This window comes from Xenopus laevis, chromosome 1L (assembly GCF_017654675.1).
Source record: "Xenopus laevis strain J_2021 chromosome 1L, Xenopus_laevis_v10.1, whole genome shotgun sequence".
NCBI classification, from domain to species: domain Eukaryota; kingdom Metazoa; phylum Chordata; class Amphibia; order Anura; family Pipidae; genus Xenopus; species Xenopus laevis.
Genome location: NC_054371.1, coordinates 139,438,921 through 139,459,273, shown reverse-complemented (window position 1 = coordinate 139,459,273; position 20,353 = coordinate 139,438,921). Strand labels below are relative to the sequence as shown.

The following is a 20,353-nucleotide window of genomic DNA, read 5'->3' as shown; positions in this document are numbered from 1 at the left end:
GTTGGAAACGGTGAATGGTTGTAGGAGAACATTCTAATGCATTGATTAGGCTATATGTTTCTATGGCCTCTGGGAGTTATTTAATTTTTATGTTGATGAGCCTAAATAAGAAATCTTTTCTATTCAGTATAACTATTATGATATACATTTTCATAGAAGGCACAGGTGCTAAACAAAAAGTGTATATATAATAAGGCCTGCTCTCTGTTGGCATAGTTCATCTGTACAAATGTTTGTCATTAAGGAAAATATATATTTATGTAGGTTTTCCAAGATGATGGATGAATACTAAGCATTAAGTGGCAATGCAGTTCATGCAACACTGTATCTGCGTCAAATACTAATTGTTTGTAGTGTGTCTGAACCTTGTTGAATGTGCTATACGACAACTATGTACCCTTAAGATGGATTCCCACATTAAATTAATTGTATTAATTTAAATACATTAGAAGGATTCAGACTCAGTGCATGCTGGTTTTTTTTGCTGTTTTTACTGTGCAAGCAGCAAGGTTTTAGTATTTTTTTTATATGAATTAAAACAGGCAGCTGGTGTGCTTAAAGGGATTGTTCAGTTTTGGGTTAGCTGTTTGTATGATGTAGAGAGTGCTATTCTGAGACAATTTGCAATTTGTTTTAATTTTTGATTATTTGTGGTTTTTGAGTTATTTAGCTTTTTATTCAGCAGATCTACAGTCTGCAATTTCAGCAATCTGGTTGCTAGGGTCCACATTACCCTAGCAACCATGCATTGATTTGAATAAGAGGCTGGATTATGAATAGAAGAGGACCTGGATAGAAAGATGAGTAATAAAAATTAGCAATTGCAATAAATAACCTTACAGAGCATTTGTTTTTAGATGGGGTCAGTGGCCCCCATCTGAAACCTGAAAAGAGCTGGAAGAAGTAGGCAAATAATTGAAAATAAATAAATAATGAAGACCAATTGAAAAGTTGCTTAGAATTGACCATTAAATGTTAACTTGAAGGGGAACCACTTCTTTATGCTCCCACTGGGCTTCTAGTGGTTGTGCACTAGGACTGAGATTGTGTTCAACATTTTGTTTTAAACTGCATGTGAAGTGCTGTAAGTATTTTAATTTCTGTCCAGAGGTACAATTATTTTCTGAAAATGTATGTGCAGTTTAGCTTGAGTAGTAAACATTATGGATTTTTGTAAATTTTTTGATTTGGCAGGATGGTATGTACTAGCCAAGGCATTAGTAACTTCAAAGGCGAGTTCTTGTTTTCAAACTAAGAAATAAGAATGTAAATAGCATAGACAACTAAGTTATGCCTTGAATTACGTATAATACATTCCATGAACACCAAAGCAAAGTACACTGCAGGTATAATTTGTAGAATGAAAGCCTAGCTTATCAGAAAGTCAAATGTATAAACTTGGGTTCATATGGAGGTAATGTCATGCATTCTAATGCTCTGAGTGGCTACTGGTAGATCTAGCACTATTCTTCTATTCTTGGCTATAGGGTGTTAGGTCATGTGATGAAAGTGTGAATGCCCCTTAATCTACAATTGCCCAGGTCATTTCAAATTGCAGTGTTGTACGCTTATGCATTCTCCATCACTCACTTCACATTGATGGTACAAATATCCACAAACTGTGTGTATAAATAGGGTTGCCACCTGTCTAGTTGGGCTTAAGTTAAAAAAACAAAAAAAACAAAAGTGTATAAACTCAGTCTGAACTTTCAATAAATATACAGTGGTGTGAAAAACTATTTGCCCCCTTCCTGATTTCTTATTCTTTTGCATGTTTGTCACACAAAATGTTTCTGATCATCAAACACATTTAACTATTAGTCAAAGATAACACAAGTAAACACAAAATGCAGTTTTTAAATGAGGGTTTTTATTATTTAGGGAGAAAAGAAATCCAAACCTGTGTGAAAAAGTAATTGCCCCCTGAACCTAATAACTGGTTGGGCCACCCTTAGCAGCAATAACTGCAATCAAGCGTTCGCGATAACTTGCAACGAGTCTTTTACAGTGCTCTGGAGGAATTTTGACCCACTCATCTTTGCAGAATTGTTGTAATTCAGCTTTATTTGAGGGTTTTCTAGCATGAACCGCCTTTTTAAGGTCATGCCACAACATCTCAATAGGATTCAGGTCAGGACTTTGACTAGGCCACTCCAAAGTCTTCATTTTGTTTTTCTTCAGCCATTCAGAGGTGGATTTGCTGGTGTGTTTTGGGTCATTGTCCTGCTGCAGCACCAAGATCGCTTCAGCTTGAGTTGACGAACAGATGGCCGGACATTCTCCTTCAGGATTTTTTGGTAGACAGTAGAATTCATGGTTCCATCTATCACAGCAAGTCTTCCAGGTCCTGAAGCAGCAAAACAACCCCAGACCATCACACTACCACCACCATATTTTACTGTTGGTATGATGTTCTTTTTCTGAAATGCTGTGTTACTTTTACACCAGATGTAACGGGACGCGCACCTTCCAAAAAGTTCAACTTTTGTCTCGTCGGTCCACAAGGTATTTTCCCAAAAGTCTTGGCAATCATTGAGATGTTTTTTAGCAAAATTGAGACGAGCCTTAATGTTCTTTTTGCTTAAAAGTGGTTTGCGCCTTGGAAATCTCCCATGCAGGCCGTTTTTGCCCAGTCTCTTTCTTATGGTGGAGTCGTGAACACTGACCTTAATTGAGGCAAGTGAGGCCTGCAGTTCTTTAGATGTTGTCCTGGGGTCTTTTGTGGCCTCTCGGATGAGTTGTCTCTGCGCTCTTGGGGTAATTTTGGTCGGCCGGCCACTCCTGGGAAGGTTCACCACTGTTCCATGTTTTTGCCATTTGTGGATAATGGCTCTCACTGTGGTTCGCTGGAGTCCCAAAGCTTTAGAAATGGCTTTATAACCTTTGAAATTGAACTCAGGTGTGATAAACCACAGTTAAGTTATTTTTTAACAAGGGGGGCAATCACTTTTTCACACAGGCCCATGTAGATTTGGATTTTTTTTTCTCCCTTAATAACGTAAACCTTAATTTAAAAACTGCATTTTGTGTTCAATTATGTTATCTTTGACTAATAGTTAACGGTTTTTGATGAGCAGAAACATTTAAGTGTGACAAACATGCAAAAGAATAAGAAATCAGGAAGGGGGCAAATAGTTTTTCACACCACTGTATAATTGATTCCAGAGAACCATTTCCCAAGGCCAGGGTCGAACCAGCTGGCGGGACTCCAGGAACAAATCCTGTGTCCCCTGGCTCTTGTGAGCTCTGCCAACCCAGACCCGATCTGCTTCTGGTCGAGGCAAGACCCAGTACGAGATTGCACACACAATCATGTTTGTCAACTCTGGCGATGATTCTGATGCTTGAAGTCCCTCTGCTTTCCAGAGAATCTGTGCACATCCAATAATGGGAAACCCGAGGGACTTCAAGTCCAAAAATCCATCACATACCATGGGAAAAGTGAGAGGAAGAAGTTGAATGACTTAGACCCAAAGGGAGTGGGAAATGGTTCCTACGAGTCAGAGATAGACTATTAGAGGCCCATTTATCAAAGGTTGAATTTCAAATTCATGTGACTTTTTTTGTTTTAAACTCTAAAAAATCAAATATCTAAAACTAGAACGAATATATTTCTAATTGAATTGACTAAACTCGGATCGAGTTTTTTCTCTGAAAAAAAACTGTCAGGAAGGCTATTAACATCTTCAAATGGGTCACTGGACCTCTCCCATTGACTTATACATGAACTCAGCAGGTTTTAGGTGGTGAATAGTCAAATTTGAATTGTTCCAAGGGTCAATGTTTGATAAATCTCTTTTTGAATTCAAATTAAAATTCGAATTGAGTTTTGATTATTCCCAATTCGAGTTTTTGACCAAAGAAAAACTGAATATTAAAATTCCAATTTACAATTCGACCCTTAATAAATCTGCCCCTTAATGTAAAAAGTATATTTATTTTTGGAAATGTATGCGCTTTTTTATATAATGTCAAAAAGAGAAGTATTTTTCCCTTTAATTTTTGTAATTATAAACAGTTGGAGACTGTGTTTATACTTTTATTAAAGTTTGTATTCCAGGAAAATCTGTGCTCCATGTGGGTGTTTCCATATTTGTCCCTTTGCAATTATTAATGGAAATATTAAGTTGTCTTTTTTTCCCTCTTTTGTTTTGCAAACATGCAAGTGAAAATAATCCAGTCCAAGCTATGACTAAATATGTACAGATATGAGTACATATATGTATGGTACAAATTCCCTACCCCACAATCTGCTATGAAGGCAAAAGTCATCAATTTATTAAAGGGGTAGATCATCTTTAAGTTAACTTTTAGTGTAGAATCTTTTATTCTTAGCAACTTTTCAATTAGTCTTATTTATAGTTTTTATCATCTTGTCTGTTTCCAGTTTTGAAATGGGAGTCATTGACCCCGGCAGCCAAAAAACTCTTGCTTTGTGAGGCTACAATTTAATTGTTATTGATACTTTTCCCCCCCTAATCTTTATCATCAAGACCTTAATTGGACCCTAGCAACCAGCTTCTAAAATAATAGACAGGTGAGTTGCAGAACAAAAAGCAAACTAAGTAGAAAAAACCCACACACAATAAAAAACTAAAAGAACCAACTGAATGTTGTCTCTAGATCACGGTCTTCATCATAGTAAATGTTAATTTAAAGACGAACCACACAAAAGACATTTAGTATTTTGATATCCCCAGATAAATACAAATCACATGAATGTGTTTTTCACAATATCCAAAATGAAAACATTAGCATGCTTCAGCTTTTGTTTTGTTTTACCAAAAATACTACCTAGGTAACGCTGTAAAGTCACCTTGGCATAGTTCCTTCTGACTGGTAGTCAGTCATTTACTATATTAACTTTCAACACTACAGCATTCAGAGCTCTAATGGTTTATGTTAAACCAAATAATAAAACATTATATAGAAACAGTTTCATTGCAGAAAATATTAATAGTAAACTAAGTTGCCCTTGAGCACACTTCATTTAAATCAGCCAGGGGTTACTATTTAGAAGATCTGGTATGATAAAACAATTTGATCACACACAGCACAGGACACCAAATTATAATGATCATCTCATTCTGCTGGGGAAGAATTTGGGTAACCTGTCACATTCATGAGAGCCATGAGTGTACTCCAGTGGGGTGTTCCACTACACCGTTTTTTATTCCAAAAGATGTCTGCACCACTGGTCAAGGTATTTAGCTGAAAATGAACAGCAAACTGGCTTGGATGAATTGTACCAACCTTCTCTGACTATTGGCTTTTGTGATAAACATAAGCATGTTTTACGGACACATCAATGAGACATCACACATCATCATTTTTCCCCAATTACAGTCAAAAACCTGTACTTGTACTGCCCCCTCAACCCATTATGATTGACAGATCTCGGTTAGCCTGCTGAGTTATGCATGTTGACGTGTCTGAGCCTCTTGGTAGTGCTAGGCTGGGGGGGGGCTTTCTTTGGTAGTTATTCAATTGCCATCATTTACAGGAACATGACATTCACACTAAAATGGAGAGTGTAATTTTAGCCCAACAAACAGTAGTGAACCATTTCATATGAACAATTTACTACATGACATTACATTGGGGTAGCTGTCTATTACTTAATTATTGTCAAGGCATATGGACATAGCCAGACAACATTCAAAACCATCCTGCCACATGGCACAACATTGAAACGCAATTATTTGAAAATTGAATCTGTGCAAATAACTAATAAATAACGGATTAGGAAACAAACACTGACATATTTGTATAGGTTCTCCTTTAAGGGCAGCGACACACTCTGCAATTCAGGGAGATTGGTCGCCGGGCGACTAATCTCCCTGAATTGCAATCTCCTCTTCTTTGGGGCGACTAATCACCCCGAACTGCCTCCCCTGCCATCCCTCCGGCTAGAATGAAAATCGCTGGTGGGATGGTACCTGGAGCACTTCGTTTTCCGAAGTCGCCCAAAGTTTCCTCGTGAGGCAACTTCAGACAACTTCGGAAAACGAAGTGCTCCGAGTGCCATCGCGCTGGTGGTTTTCATTCTCCCCGAATTGCAGCGTGTGTCTCTGCCCTAACTGTGACATTTTGCACACAGTTGCAGGATAATCTCAACTGCTCACTGGGATGGTCATTTGGATGCTAGGGCAATTTGGCCGCGTGACTGGATATTATTATTATGTATTTTTAGAGCGCCAACAAATTGCCAAGTGTTGAAAAAGAAATTGTGTTTATACAAAGAAATCACATGAATTACATACATATTACATACAGTTACATACATAACAACCAGTACCGATACAAGAGGTGAGGAAGGCCCTGTGCAAAAGAACTTACAATCTAAAGGGGAAGGGAATGAGACACAGGGTGTGGGAGTGGGATTGATCAGAAATAAGCATGTGAGAGATGAAGCATATGGTATTGCATTTGGTAGCTAAACAGAATGAGGGTAGGCTGAGATCGGCCATGCACCACCACCCAAAGAATTAAGAAAGGGTTATCAATCTGTCAATCTTTTCCGTGTCCAGGCCAGGTGAGGTTTCCCGTGGTGTTGTTATTATTAATATTATTATTATTGGCGGTGGTGATCTGTCAGTTATATTGGTTGTATGGGCCTTCACCCTCAACTAGAGACCAACCTATGATATAACACATATGGTAAATTTTAGTGTGCTGTATTCATAACGGGGAGTGTTATTGCTTAGAGTGGCTAGCAATGGCAGGAATGCAGTTTGTTGACCTTGCTTTAAATATTCACACCTATGTGCATATTTTTACACACAACTCTGATCCATTAACAACAGTACAAACAACAAGATTCAAGTGCTTTGTTGTGAACTTCTCTTGAAAAGGATATATTTTAAATAGGAAATACTCCAGTGGGGGGTAAGTCTTACATCTCCAACAAAGGCAATATTAGAATTAAAAGCTTTGCAAAACATTTTTTCCCATGAAGTTCTGTGCAGGTGGAGACTCCATCAAAGCCAATGCAGCTTTTGTTTTCAATAACTGCCTTTGTGAAATATCAGCCCATCCACATTGCCCTTGTAACTTTCTTTTACTGTTGGATACAAGACAAGCCTCTCGTACAATGAATTGTTTTGTTTTTTATCTTGCTTCCATTTTACCAGTAGCCAAGTTTTATTTATAGTTTAGACTTATTTTTTTTTGTATTCGAAGTCACTAAAACTTACAATTTTGTGCTTTTGTTCTCAGGATGTTTGCTAAATGAAAAATAACATTACATTGCATCTACTTTAAAGGAAAAAAAATACCACCCTTTTTGTCATGGACTGAAAAGATACATAAACACTATATGAACTTCAAAAAAAATAAATATACATTTTTATGCCAATATACCTCATTCCACAGATTGAAGGAAACCATAATAATCTAATTCCGACTCGTAAGAACCTTTTCCCAACAAGGGACTTCAAGACACTTTAGAATGTAACAAGGTGAGGGAGGAGTTGGTATAACGACTCAGAGATAAACTATCATGTTTTTTTTTCAATCTGTGTGTTCATGTATGTCTGTGTAAAAATACATGAACTGTAGTGTATTTGCTAATATTCATTTTTGGAAGCTCATGTCAAAAGTGTGGAAAGGGATTTTTCCCTTTAAAAAAGCCCACCCATTCTAGCATTTGTTACTAAGTTTTGTTTTGAGTCATGTGCAGGTTGTGCTGGAATCAACACTTGTTTTGCCACCTGTGATTTACATTATACTAATGAGGTTTTGCTGTTGTACTCAATGCCAGGTTGGGTCTTTAGTGCTCTAAAGATCCATTCCGTATTAGCTGCCTAGGTGGATATATATCGAAAACAGAATGCTTCTTTTAAAGGAAGCCAGAAAGATTGGCAAAGGGGTTATGGGTAGATATCAGGGAGGCTGCCCAAATATGACCTGTAACGTGAAAGTACAAGCACAGATCCAGCAGGGACATCTCCCTAAATGCAAATTGTTTTGCTGAAATGTTCCAAAGAGTATGTTGGCTTACAGTAGTATTATGTTATGATATATTGGTGATCATGCCGCATAATGTTGGCCAACATTGTCCATATATTTAGATCCAGTCAGTCATATTTATTTACATTCAACATGGTGTTAAATTCACTTAGTGGGCATTAGCCTTATCGCCATGTATACACGTTCATCAGCCTAATGGAGTAATGGACTCACCTGAATAATAAGTCAGGCAGGGACAGCTGCAGAAACATCAGTGTATGTGCTGTTCTGAAAGTTGTTGTAGCTGCACCTTTCCCTGTTTTTTTTGTTTTTTGTTGTTGCACCACCCTCACTAGCCCCTCGCTAGCTTCTTTTAATACTAGAATCACAGAAATCATGTGGTAAATTATTGCAAAACTAGTATTCAGATAGAATTCAGACTGAGTTTTTGAGCATCTATCACATTTTTATGTTGTCATAAAGCTGGCCATAGACGCAAAGGTACGATCGTACGAATCATCGTACAATCGGACTTTCCCATCACCCGACCTTCCACTAACCATTCCCATCAAATAAAGTATAAAAGAACAGATCAGCCGATGTTCTGCCCCTGACAGCAATCGTACGAAAGTTATGTCCAACCAAAGCTAGTGTCAGTCTCCCTCTGAAAATCGTACGATCAGCAATACATGCAGAGATATTATCGGCAGCCGACAGAAATCTTTTAACCTGTCCGATCGACCAAACAACCGATCTCCGCCTGACGAAAAATGTCGGGACTCTCCACACATGGTCCGAAAATCGTACGATTAGATCTTTGCGTCTATGGCCAGCTTTAGTTTTGGGTCAGCCTGCTTTTTAAATAAGTGGTATATTTATTTACAAAATAATTAAATCCTTTTGCTGTCTACTGATTTACCTACCACTTCCTACTGCTGATATCAGGTGTGATTTGCAGTTCTTTGTTGGCGGTTCTCTTCTATAGAGTAAAGTTAAACATTTTAGCTGTGCTGCTTTATCTCCGTACAAGTGCCCCTCTTATCTGCAGTGATTAATGTTGGCCGTGTGTCCTTACTACTCTCTGTCGAGTGGCAACTGATAGAGCTTGGCTCCAGTCACAGGATTTTGCATAGCGGACACAAAGATAACAGCAAGGTTATTTATGCTATCAACTTCAAATGAAATCCCATGTGGCTAGCAAGTAATTCATATGGAGGCCCTGACATTTGAGGTACACAGAGGCCCAAACAAGCCCACAAGAGGTCCTATGGTCTGTGTGTAGCATAAATCAGTAATAGCTTCATTAGATCCTTCTGTTTTAATTAAAAAGAAAAAACTTAAATGGGTTGTTTACCTTCCAACACATTTTTTCATTTCAGTTCCCCTGAAATAAAGACTTAGTTTCAATTACTTTCTATTATTTATTTTTTACGGTTTTTCCAAAATCTAAGTTTAAAGTTGAATGTTCGTGTCACTAGTGTTTGAGTCTGGCAGCTCAGTAATTCAGGTGCAGATTGTGAACTGTTACAATTTTGTAACATTGAGTTGATACATTTCTCAGCAGCCTCTCTGGAGTATTGGCAACTGTTGTATCAATTCTAACAGCTGCCTGTAATGAAACCCAGACATTCTGTTCAGCAGGGACAAAGAAAAGTAAAGTATCAACTAATTGTATCCATTTAGAACAGTTTTTTACAGGGTCGGCGACCCCCTCCCAGAGCTGCTTCAGAAGGTGAAAAATGACACTTTACACTTAAATAGTTACCCCCAGTTGGAAGCTGGAGTCACAAAATGAAGGCCAATTGAAAAGTAGCCTAGAAGTATTAAAAGCTAAGTTAAGCTAAACCACCCCTTGGTAAAAAAACAAAAATGGAAAGCAATTGAAAAAAGTCTATTTCTGGTATAAAAAAAAAAAAAAACTGAAAAAAGTGTTTGGAAGGTGGACAGCCCCTATAAGGAACAGATGTAACAGATGTTACTTGAACTATAGCACTATATACTGTATATATTGTAATGCCACTTGATAAAGAGCTAGTCTCGAAAAACATGTAGTGTTAAATAAACACAACCAATTTTGCAGCAATCCACTGCGTCTGACTGAAGTTCATCACACACCTTGTTTTTGTATATATTGCTATGTACAGGTATGGGATCTGTTATCCAGAAAGCTCCGTATTGCAGAATGACCGTCTCCCGTAGACTCCATTTATTTCAATAATAAAACAGTAGCTTGTGCTTGATCCAAACTAAGATATAATTAATCCTTATTGTAAGCAAAACCAGCCTATTGGGTTTTTTTTTTAATGTTTACATGATTTTCTAGTAGACTTATGGTATGAAGATCCAAATTACAGAAACATCTGTTATCCAGAAATTACCAGGTCCCAAGCATTCTGAATAACAGGGCCCATACCTGTACAGTATTTTTTTGCTATTTTGTACATATTTTACCTGTTTAGTTAGTTTGTATGGAACGATAATGCAACAAGAATTACAAATGATAAATTAAGATAGGATAGAATTACTGAAAATAGAGCCCACACTGGTGAAATGTGGGCATGTCCCTTGGAATGAAATACTTTTTCACCCTGTGTACCCTCTGCAGATTTTACATTGGAAACTGGAAAGTATGTATTTTTCAGTCCATGTATACAACATAACACTAAGATGAGTTGTATATAAGGTGTTCTCCTCCTCCAATCTTCTCACAGTTCTGGTGACATGAAAATGATTGCTATGTTTTATTGTTTCGTTGTGCAAATAAAGCAGCACCCATTTATGGTTAGTATGTAGTCGCTTTGCATTTTAAAATGTTAACTAGCTAATTATCACTTTGTTATAAGCAATTACCTGTTGAAGATTCTTGATAATGACTGCCATTATATATGCCAGTCCCTAAGAATGATTCAGCGATATCTTACTCATCTGGGATCATTTTCTCCTTTGTTTCCAAAGGTATTTAATTTTTAATTATGTGCTGAGGTAATGTCTTTAGTGTGTTCGTTTTGCACTCAGTGCATATGAACTCTGTGTTTTGCCTGTTTGCATAAAGGAATGGAACAAGATTTATTAAGAGTCACTAGAGGGCAGCACATTGGTTTAAAATGTTTTATCTATAGTCAAGAGTAGACCCAAAAAGGCAACACTGTGATTTTGTTCTATTTTTGCATCAGCATAGGGCAAGTCTGTCGACGTATCTCTCAATGCTCAATGGAGATTGATACATAGTAATTCGATGTATTAAAAATGTATGTGTGGGGTTGTGACAGCAGAACTGATGTAAAGAAAACAGAAAATACTTATTAATGCAATTGCCTGTTGAGTTGGTGCTTTAAGACTGGAAAGATCATCATATATATTGACAAATAGATACTGGGGGCCCAGCAGAGTACTTGTACTGATACCTCTTTTTAAGACATACACTTGTGCTCAAGACAAATATAAAGTGTTCCTGCTGTTCCTATAGGCATTACTGGTTGGTACAACATCACCAGTACAGTTTGAATCCCAGTGTTTATTATTAGCCTACATCACTCCTTGTCTTGCGGTTGTTCTCCTACTCCTCTTTTTTTTCTCCTTTTTCTTTATTTAATGACCTTGCAGTTCTATTAGAGGCGATAATGATGTAGAATTAGCCTTGTGCAGGGCAAAGTACAAAGTGAAAAAACCATAGTGGATTGTGCCCTTTGTTTTGCACTTTGTGCCCTTGCCCAACTAGTAGTTAAATGACCCTGAAAGAGTATTTACGTCAAGGAAAATGCTTGCACTCCAAAGACTGGGTATTGGTTGGTTGAATTCAACCTAGAGAGCCAGACGTGTGGCTCAGCTGTAAGTATATATCCCAATTCTTTGATAATAATAATTCTTTGATAATCTTTTAATAAGACATTCAAAATGCAAATGCTGTATATTTATTTTACAAATTAACTGTTTGAGTACCAGATGCTTTCCTGCCTTTCCTATGTCCATTGAACCAGCAGGAGCCCAGTAATGTAGTATTTAGGTTGTGCTAGCACTCTTTAATTTGAATGCCAGTACAATTTTTACACCAGTCACCTCATATCATCACCTCCCTATAGGTAATTCCATAGACTGCCCTTCTTCTCAGGTGATAAAAACTTCACTTTCAACTAATCATATGCAGGTTCCCAGAGCTTAAAATATAGTTCCTTTATACATGTACTTTATTATCTAAACTTTAAAAAAAGATGTTTTTATATTCTTTCTTTTCATAGTGGGTGGTGCACATTCTTTCTCTATAGTTGAAACATTCCACTCTGTATGCATGCACGCAATCTGTAAGTGACTAACCTGTGATTTTAACATAGCCAATATTATGTTTGTTTCCACCAGGGGAAGGAGGGAAGACAAGGACACATAGTGATAAGTGCACAAAGGAGAACTAAGATAGGAAAGGCAGAACAACATCTGGAATGACCCTAGATAATAAGGGGTTAAAAGTTAAAGCAGATTTTAAAAACGACTTAATACACTGATACCATTTATTGCGGCTCTATGGGTTTGGATTACTGTTCTTGGTTTGCCTAGGGAACCAAAACATCTAGGCCGACATAGTTTCCAGTTAATGGCACACCAGGCATTTTTACATAGGGGTGAAAAAGTTGATGCAAGCTTCTTGGGGTAGGTTTACTGAAAGGCCATTTTCTGCAGTGATCTTTCTGGGATATTTGTGGTTCATGTAGTCCTCCGCATCCACTGTCTGTAGTAATCTGACTGGCAGGTCTAGAGGTGAACAATTTAATCCATTTCTGTAGTTATCTTACTGGCACGTCAAGGCATAATGTGCTTATTGTGCACTTATTGGTTTGGTGAGCCCCTTATGTGAGGTTATTTGGTGAGACCCAGGTAACAACACTAGCTATATACTTACTGTTAATAATTATGAACTGTAGTTGATATAGGTACCCTAGGCATTGATATATTGCTGACGGTCTGCACTAATTAGATTTATACAGAGTAACAATACTCTAAATCATGGCCCTATTTTATGTAGTGGATCACTAAACCTCCAAATCGAATGGTGGGAGAACGTTGTCAAAATTTTTTAGCTGTAAGATTAAAAACATACTGGGTGTAACTGTGTTTGTACAGAGGTATACAGGTGTGGCTGACAGGGTGTCAGGGAATGATGAGGATGTCAAAATCTCTTGGGTGTGGGCAAAAATTGTGGAGGGAGGATAAGCTTATTTTTCCTTTGTGTTTAATGGGTTAGATACTTGTTTTGTTTATTTGACAACACTAATCAAACATTGTTCCTCATTTAGAGAAAATATGTAAGCTACTCCCTTCTTAAAGGGGTATCTAAGCTTTCATTGCCATACAATTTGTGATGTAGTCCTCACTTGTTCCAAATAAATTCCTTGTAGTGTTGTGTTTGTTGTTTTAGTCCATCTACATTTTCATTCCCATAGCTAGCTGGATTGCATTGCATGCTCTTGAATCAGTTTTTATGTTTGTTTAGTGCTGTTAAATATTTGGTAATTTATAAATGACACATTTTATTAGTTTATTTATAAATCTCCAATGTTTACCACAGCACTATGGAATAAAATGGGCAGAAGTGTTATAGACAGAAACACAACAATTACAAAAAATGTGAATGTAGTCCTAAAGGTCAGAGAAGTTCAAGAATTTACAGTCTTAAGTTATCCCTTAAAAGGGCTAGAGAATGTTTCATGTTGATAGTTGGTAAAGCAGCATCATGCCATATCTATTTTGACCTTTCAGGTTTTTAAATAGGATCTAGGCCCAGGCTGTCCTTTCAGTACATAAATATCCCTCAAATATACCCTGTCAGCAGAGATGCAGAAACATAAATTAACAGCACCTTGTTATTTTGTTGGGCTGAAAACCAGAAAAGTCGCATTGCATTAGCTGACAGCTTACCAATTTTACACATACCCTAGGGGGCTTAACCCATGTCTTGCCAGCAAAGCACTCTTTGTCAACCTTCTCTGTGCAGCTAATATAGATATTTTCTTGATTATCTTGATATAGGTCCTCACTGCTGCAAGGCAGTAATTCTAGCTAGGGCATTATTTGATTATTTGACTGTATTAGATTGACTAATGCATACACAGTTGAGTAAAATCAAAAAAATTAAATATTGCTCCACAGGCGTGAGTCTCGGTCTGCCAAGGGATGACTGGGAAAGGTAAGAAAGATGATTGTAGGGCAAGGTGCTACTTTTTTCCCAGGCTGGTGATTTGTTTTTTCCCTAAAAGGAGCACTATCCCAGAGAAAGAACTTGGTGATTGAAATCAGTGGGGGGATAGAGGGGGTACCTACTATATTGGTACCCTCCAGTAAATTCACCTTTTCTTTTCCCTTATGCCTTGTGCCTGTGTGCATGCAATAATGTTTATCCAACGCAAAAAGCGAGGATTCATGGGTCAGCAAGAGAAACCAGAAATTAACTTATCTTTACTCTATAACAGGGATCCCTTTTATACCTGTGAACCACACTCAAATGTAAAAAGAGTTGGGGAGCAACACAAGCATGGAAATAGTTCCAGGGGTACCAAATACGGGCTGTGATTGGCTATTTTTTTGCCCCCTATGTGGACTGACAGCCTACAGGAGGTTCTGTTTGGCAGTACACCTGGTTTTTATACAACTAAAACTTGCCTCCAAGTCTGGACTTTCAAAAATAAGCACATGTTTTGAGGCCACTGGGAGCAACATCCAAGGGGTTGCGAGCAACATGATGGGGATCACTGCTCTATAGCAATAATTTTATTTTATTTTTACACCAACAGACATTATTCCACAGACTATAACTTATAACTTTATGCATTTCCAAACACCCTTAGGTTCACAGTGTAATGCAGTGATCCCCAAACAGTGGCTTGTGAGCAACATGTTGCACTTCATCCTCTTGGATGTTGCTTTCAGTGGCCTCAAACCAGGTCCTTATTTTTAAATCCCTTGCTTGGAGGCAAGTTTTGGTTGCATAAAAAACAGGTGTACTGCCAACAGTCTCCTGTAGGCTGTCAGTCAACATAGGTGCACCAAAAGCCAATCAGCCCTTATTTGGCATCCCATGAACTTTATTCAGGCATTTGTTGCTCCCCAACTCTTTTTATATTTGATTGTGGCTCAAGGGTAAAAAAGGTTGGGGACCCCCGGTGTAATGCAGCCTCTTTCTTACCGTTGTGAATTGATGGATTCTGGGAAATGAAGTCTTTCTGCCTTTCTTGGAGGGGTGCACATATTCTCTGGAAAGCAAATGTGCAAAGCATACTTTAAATGAAACCAGGTGAAGGAGGGACTGGATTACGGCAGCACAGGCAAAGTATCATGGGTTCCTTTTAATGTGTGGAATCTGGTATGTGTGTAAAAAATATATATATTTTTTCAGATATGCAAATTAAATAAGCTCATGTCAAAATTGGGTTATATTTTTATTTAATTCATGAGTATTTTGTTTACTCGTGTTAGTCATGGGATGGCTATCAAGCTTTATATGCTTTTTGTCTAAAGTGTTTGATATTATAAAAACAGATTAATGAGAACTAGAAGGGGAGTGAAAGGTGTTCTACTCTCAGGCTAATGCATATTATGTGCAGGTGGAGAGTAGCTTGTGCACTATGCTCCACCATGTTTCTGCATTGACAGGCACAAAGTCGGCAGACACACAAAAGGGATGTTGGCACTAAAACGTATGAGGGGCGTGAAGTTTTAGCTTCCCAATAACCTAATATTATGCTACTTATGTCTTTGTTGGTTTGGTTTTTTTTCTATATAAATTTGCTATTTGGATTTGCACTATTTTAACTTTTTAGGAACTGCTCCACATCAGACAAGTCCATCTAGATTTACAATAGTATTTTTCCTAAGATTAAATCTGATAAAGTGTATTGTTAGTGCCTGGGCAATAAATAACTTACCATAAAACAATCCCGTTTTACTTGAATAGTTAACTAAGGGGTATCTCAGTCCTTGACATGCTATGACAGGAGAACTCACTGACAGTTTGTGTACAAAAGGTGTTCAGAATTAACCTAACCCTTTTTTTTAGATTTTGCTTTAATTTTACGTTAATTTCTCCTTTAAAATATACTATTGTTTCTTGAAGTAAAGTCTAGTTTGCTGTGTAACTGAAGGAATGCAATCTCCATTGTAGCATTTCCAAACTTTACTTTCCAATAGTCAACTGATAATCTAAAAATCAGGCCGTTTATGGCGAGTTCCCCTAACCTCACCATATTTGCAGTAAGCTTTTCTCCCTTTTATAAAGCAATCAAGCTTGCAAGCAATGTTTTGCCACTAGCAAGTGTTAAATACTTTATAAACAAGCACTTTAATTCTTGCTTGAAAGCAACTATTCACATTGATAGGTGTCACCATCTTGGAATATGGATTTCAGACACTAAGGGGCAAATTCACTAAAGTGCGAAGCACCTAACGCTAGCACAAATTCGACAGCGTGATGTCATTTTGTTACTTCACCGATTTACTAACAGGCGCTGGCATAAATTTGCTAGCGAAGTGGACCTACTCTTGCGATACTTCGCACCCTTACGCCAGGTGAAGTTGCGCTTTGGCGAAGGGACGTAACTACGCTAATTCACTAACTTGCACATTTTAATGAATGTTACCTCTTGCGCCAGACTTTATTTCGCCACCTCAGACCAGGCGAGGTGCAATAGAGTAGATAGGGATTGCTTCAAAAAAAGTTGAAATTTTTTCTAAGTACCAAAAAAACCGCTGGCGTCTTTTCTTTTTTTTTTTGTAAGGGTGATAGGCTGAAAAAGATTGTACATTTTTTTTTGGGGGTACCCTCCTTCCCCACCTCCATTTCCTAACATATGGCACCTAAACTATACAGTGGGCACATGTATAGGGCAAAATAACTCTATTTTATGAAGCTTTCGCAGGCTTGTGTAGTGTAATGTATTTGCTGCTACATGTACATCCATTGTACTTTAACTTGGCACCGTATGCAAATTAGGCATCAGTAGCGTATATATTCGATTTGCTTGACGAATTAACGGTAGCGCAACTTCGCTACCTTTCGCCTTCCTGAGCGCAACTTCGGATTTTAGTGAATTAGCGGCACCCTGGCGAAACTTCGCCTGGCGAAGTGTGGTGAAGCCAACGCTGGCGCAACTTCGAAGGTAAGTAAATTTGCCCCTAAGAACTGAGCAACATATACTGGTATACCAAAAGAGAACATAGGAGAGTTAAGGAAAGTTAATAATATCAAGGCATGACCTGGGTTGCCAGCTGAAAAAAAAAAAAGGAACAGTAACACCAAAAAATGTAAGTGTTTTAAAGTAATGAAAATATCATGTACTGTTACCCTGCACTGGTAAAACTGATCTGTTTGCTTCAGAAACTCTACTATAGTTCATATACACAAGCTGCTGTGGAGCAATGGTGGAAATTGAAAAACAGCTATATGGCACAGGTTAACTAATGGATAACAGATAACACCATTAGTCAGACAGAGCTTATCTGCTATCTGCTGTGTAACTTGAGCTTTTTCTCCTTTGAATGGCTGCCCCCATGGCTACACAGCAGCTTATTTATATAAACCATAGTAGTGTTTCTTTAGCAAACACACCAGTTTTACCAGTGCAGGGCAATACTACATTATATTTTCATTACTTTAAAACACTTTTATTTTATGACGTTACTGTTCCTTTAAATGTAGAAAAACACAAAATTAACACAACGCTGTAAGCTGTATGGCTTTATGGAATCCAACCGGCAACAAGTTAGTGGCTTAAATGAACGACTGGAACATGAATAGGAGAGTAATAATTTTTGTGCCTGTATCCAGCCCATGTATCTGGAACAGAGCAACAGATTGCTGCAGCTTTGCTATGACCAGCCAGCTGTGCTCATACTGGATTCATAACAGAAGTCATGGATTCAAGGGACAAGGGAGTGTTTATTTTTCTGTAGTGAGTTTAGTGCAAAGGTCCTAAGAATCCTTCCCATCATGAGTCAGGTTGCATCCCACATACCAGCCCAGAGCTGTCCTTCGCTGCTTCTTCATTCAATTCATTTATTCAATGGTTGGAGAATTATAATATATGTCATGCAAAGTTTGGGACCCCATACTCCCTTGGACGTTCAATACTGGGCACTTTAAATAATGCTCTTGATAAGAAAGTTGACCAACATATGGGGGGGGGGCTATAGATTGCTATTTTTTCCTAGATTGTCTAAAAACTCCATAGAAATTTTCCAAGGGTTCCTAACAAAATAAATATCTTTAAGAGCTTCATTTGTACTTCAATAAAATCAGATTCCAGAAGCCTTAAATGCTTTGTTTACTCTCTAAATCCAACATCCCTAAGACTAAACTCAAACTAAAGTAATAATACATTTCTACTTTGTAGATCAATCCTAATTCAAACTGAGCCACGTGATGATTTTTGCATTGGGATACTGTTGTATGAAACTTTGCAAAATGTTTCCCAAGATTGTTATCTAACCAAAGTTGCAGAGACTTGGAAGGGGATAGTGGCTCACAATTTTTTCGACTACTACATTGCTTGAAGAAAACTTGGCAAAATGTCTTTTCTGAATGCAGCCACTTCTCTTTCAAATGAATGGGACAATCTTACTTGTTCCAGAAGCTGGCAATTGTGATGGAATCACTTAGGATTGCTGAATAGAGCTTTGCCAAACGATGCCCACATGCCAGCACCAGGGTGTCTTCCATAACCTAGGAAGCATATTCCCCATTCATATGAATAAAAATAACTTTGTTTGACTCCATGTCCATGAAACTAAATGATGTGTAGATAAAGAATAATAATATGTCATTAGAATCCAGAGGAAGATCCTTGTTAAAATAAGTTTCACAAGAGTGATAAGTGTCTCTCTTTTGCTGTAACCCAGAAAGCTCAGAAAAGGCATCTCCCATAGACTCCCTTTGAATATATTTTTTTGTTTCAAATTACTTCCCTTTTCTCTGTAATAATTAAACCGTATCTGGCACTTGATTCCAGCTAATAGGTCATTAATCCATATTGGTGGCAAAAGAGGGTGTAATGTTTAAATTAATTTTTAAAAATATGTAAGGTACTGTATTGTGATCCAAATACACATGAAAGATTCTGGATAACCGGTCCCATACCTATAATAATATTGCAGAGCCCTACTAAATCTGTTTGTATGCAGATGCATTACAAAGTAATGATGGTGTTTTTAAGCTTGTTGGACATGCTCCCAGTAGTAGCTTTTTTTAATGGCAAGTGTCATTGAGTCGTGCTGTAAGGAACAGAAAGGTGTGTTCTAAGCTCTCCAATGCACATAGTACATAATCACTGACATACCATTCTGCTCTTACACTTTCCTGTTAATGAACAGCCAGCGAGTGTGAAGCTGCACGTGCATTTTTGTGAAGTCCCTGCACACAGGAGAGTGGCAGTTGCACAGGAATGTCCTGCAATTCCACCCGCTGTTTCCAGATGCAACAACTGTGAGCCAGAAAGGAAGTCACCTGTTGGGTTTCCCTTCCCTACGTCCGTATGTTGGTGATCTTTGACTTTGGGTGTCACAGAAGGTAGAATCATTGCTTCCTTGCTGCTTGGTGCCAGAAGAGGGTGTCTGTCATCGGCTGCGAATAGCCCAGCAATTTTTGCCTCTGGGATACCTTACAGCTAAACTTAGAAGCAAACCAGTGCCACAGTTTCGTATTTAAGATCTTCATTTGAAGTGTCAACCTGGAATCATATTCCCTCTCACTGACTGTGCTGTATTCCTAGTACATACAGTAGATAAACGTTTGGGCTTCAGGTAAGCTTTCGAATGGTTTGAAAATGGTTATGATTTTGTTAACATTGCTTTAAATATTCCTACATTTCATAAATATGTTTCTAAACATTTAGTCTATGTAAAGTTGTGTCTTGTTTTTTTAATTTCTTACTAAATCAGTTCCCATAGTGTGTAGGATGGACGCGTTGGGGCAGAGTTAAGCAATGTATAAAGTATTTATGTAAGTCATGAGCTCATTCATTTTTTGCCAAGTAACATAGAATATTCATGGTGCTCAGTTAATTAGAGCAACTGTTTGTCTTGGCATTATCTGAAAGCTGCATTCTCTAGTGTGTGTTTCTCATGAATCAGACCATTCCAAGTCCGCCCCGATCGCTGGATTACATATCTAAGAGCTTGTGACAGCTGTATATCAAAGAACACTTGCTTTCTATACCACTGGAAGTTAAGCAAGCATAAGGCAGGTATCCACCTTTCTTTTTAAAAACCATTTTTAATTCCTCGATCAGTGTGAAGTTTATTTGCTGCGTGTGAATGAAATTTGCTCATTAGCACATGTATGATTAGAGGTCACTTACTTTGTAGTTATTACAGTTGTATGACCAGGTGTCATAGGTTTGAGGAAAGTTCATGAAACTCATGTGTC

At 37.9% G+C, this 20,353-nt stretch overlaps 1 protein-coding gene across 5 annotated transcripts in view; it reads left to right on the top strand.

The window, feature by feature from the left end:
• The window catches only part of kank1.L (KN motif and ankyrin repeat domains 1 L homeolog), a 101,906-nt gene that overhangs the window by 21,449 nt on the left and 60,104 nt on the right, over positions 1–20,353 (top strand). The window contains exon 1 of one of the 5 annotated variants that reach the window (XM_041580826.1): positions 19,300–19,728. The gene's annotated coding sequence lies outside the window, so the exon portion shown is untranslated. 5 annotated transcript variants of the gene reach the window in all.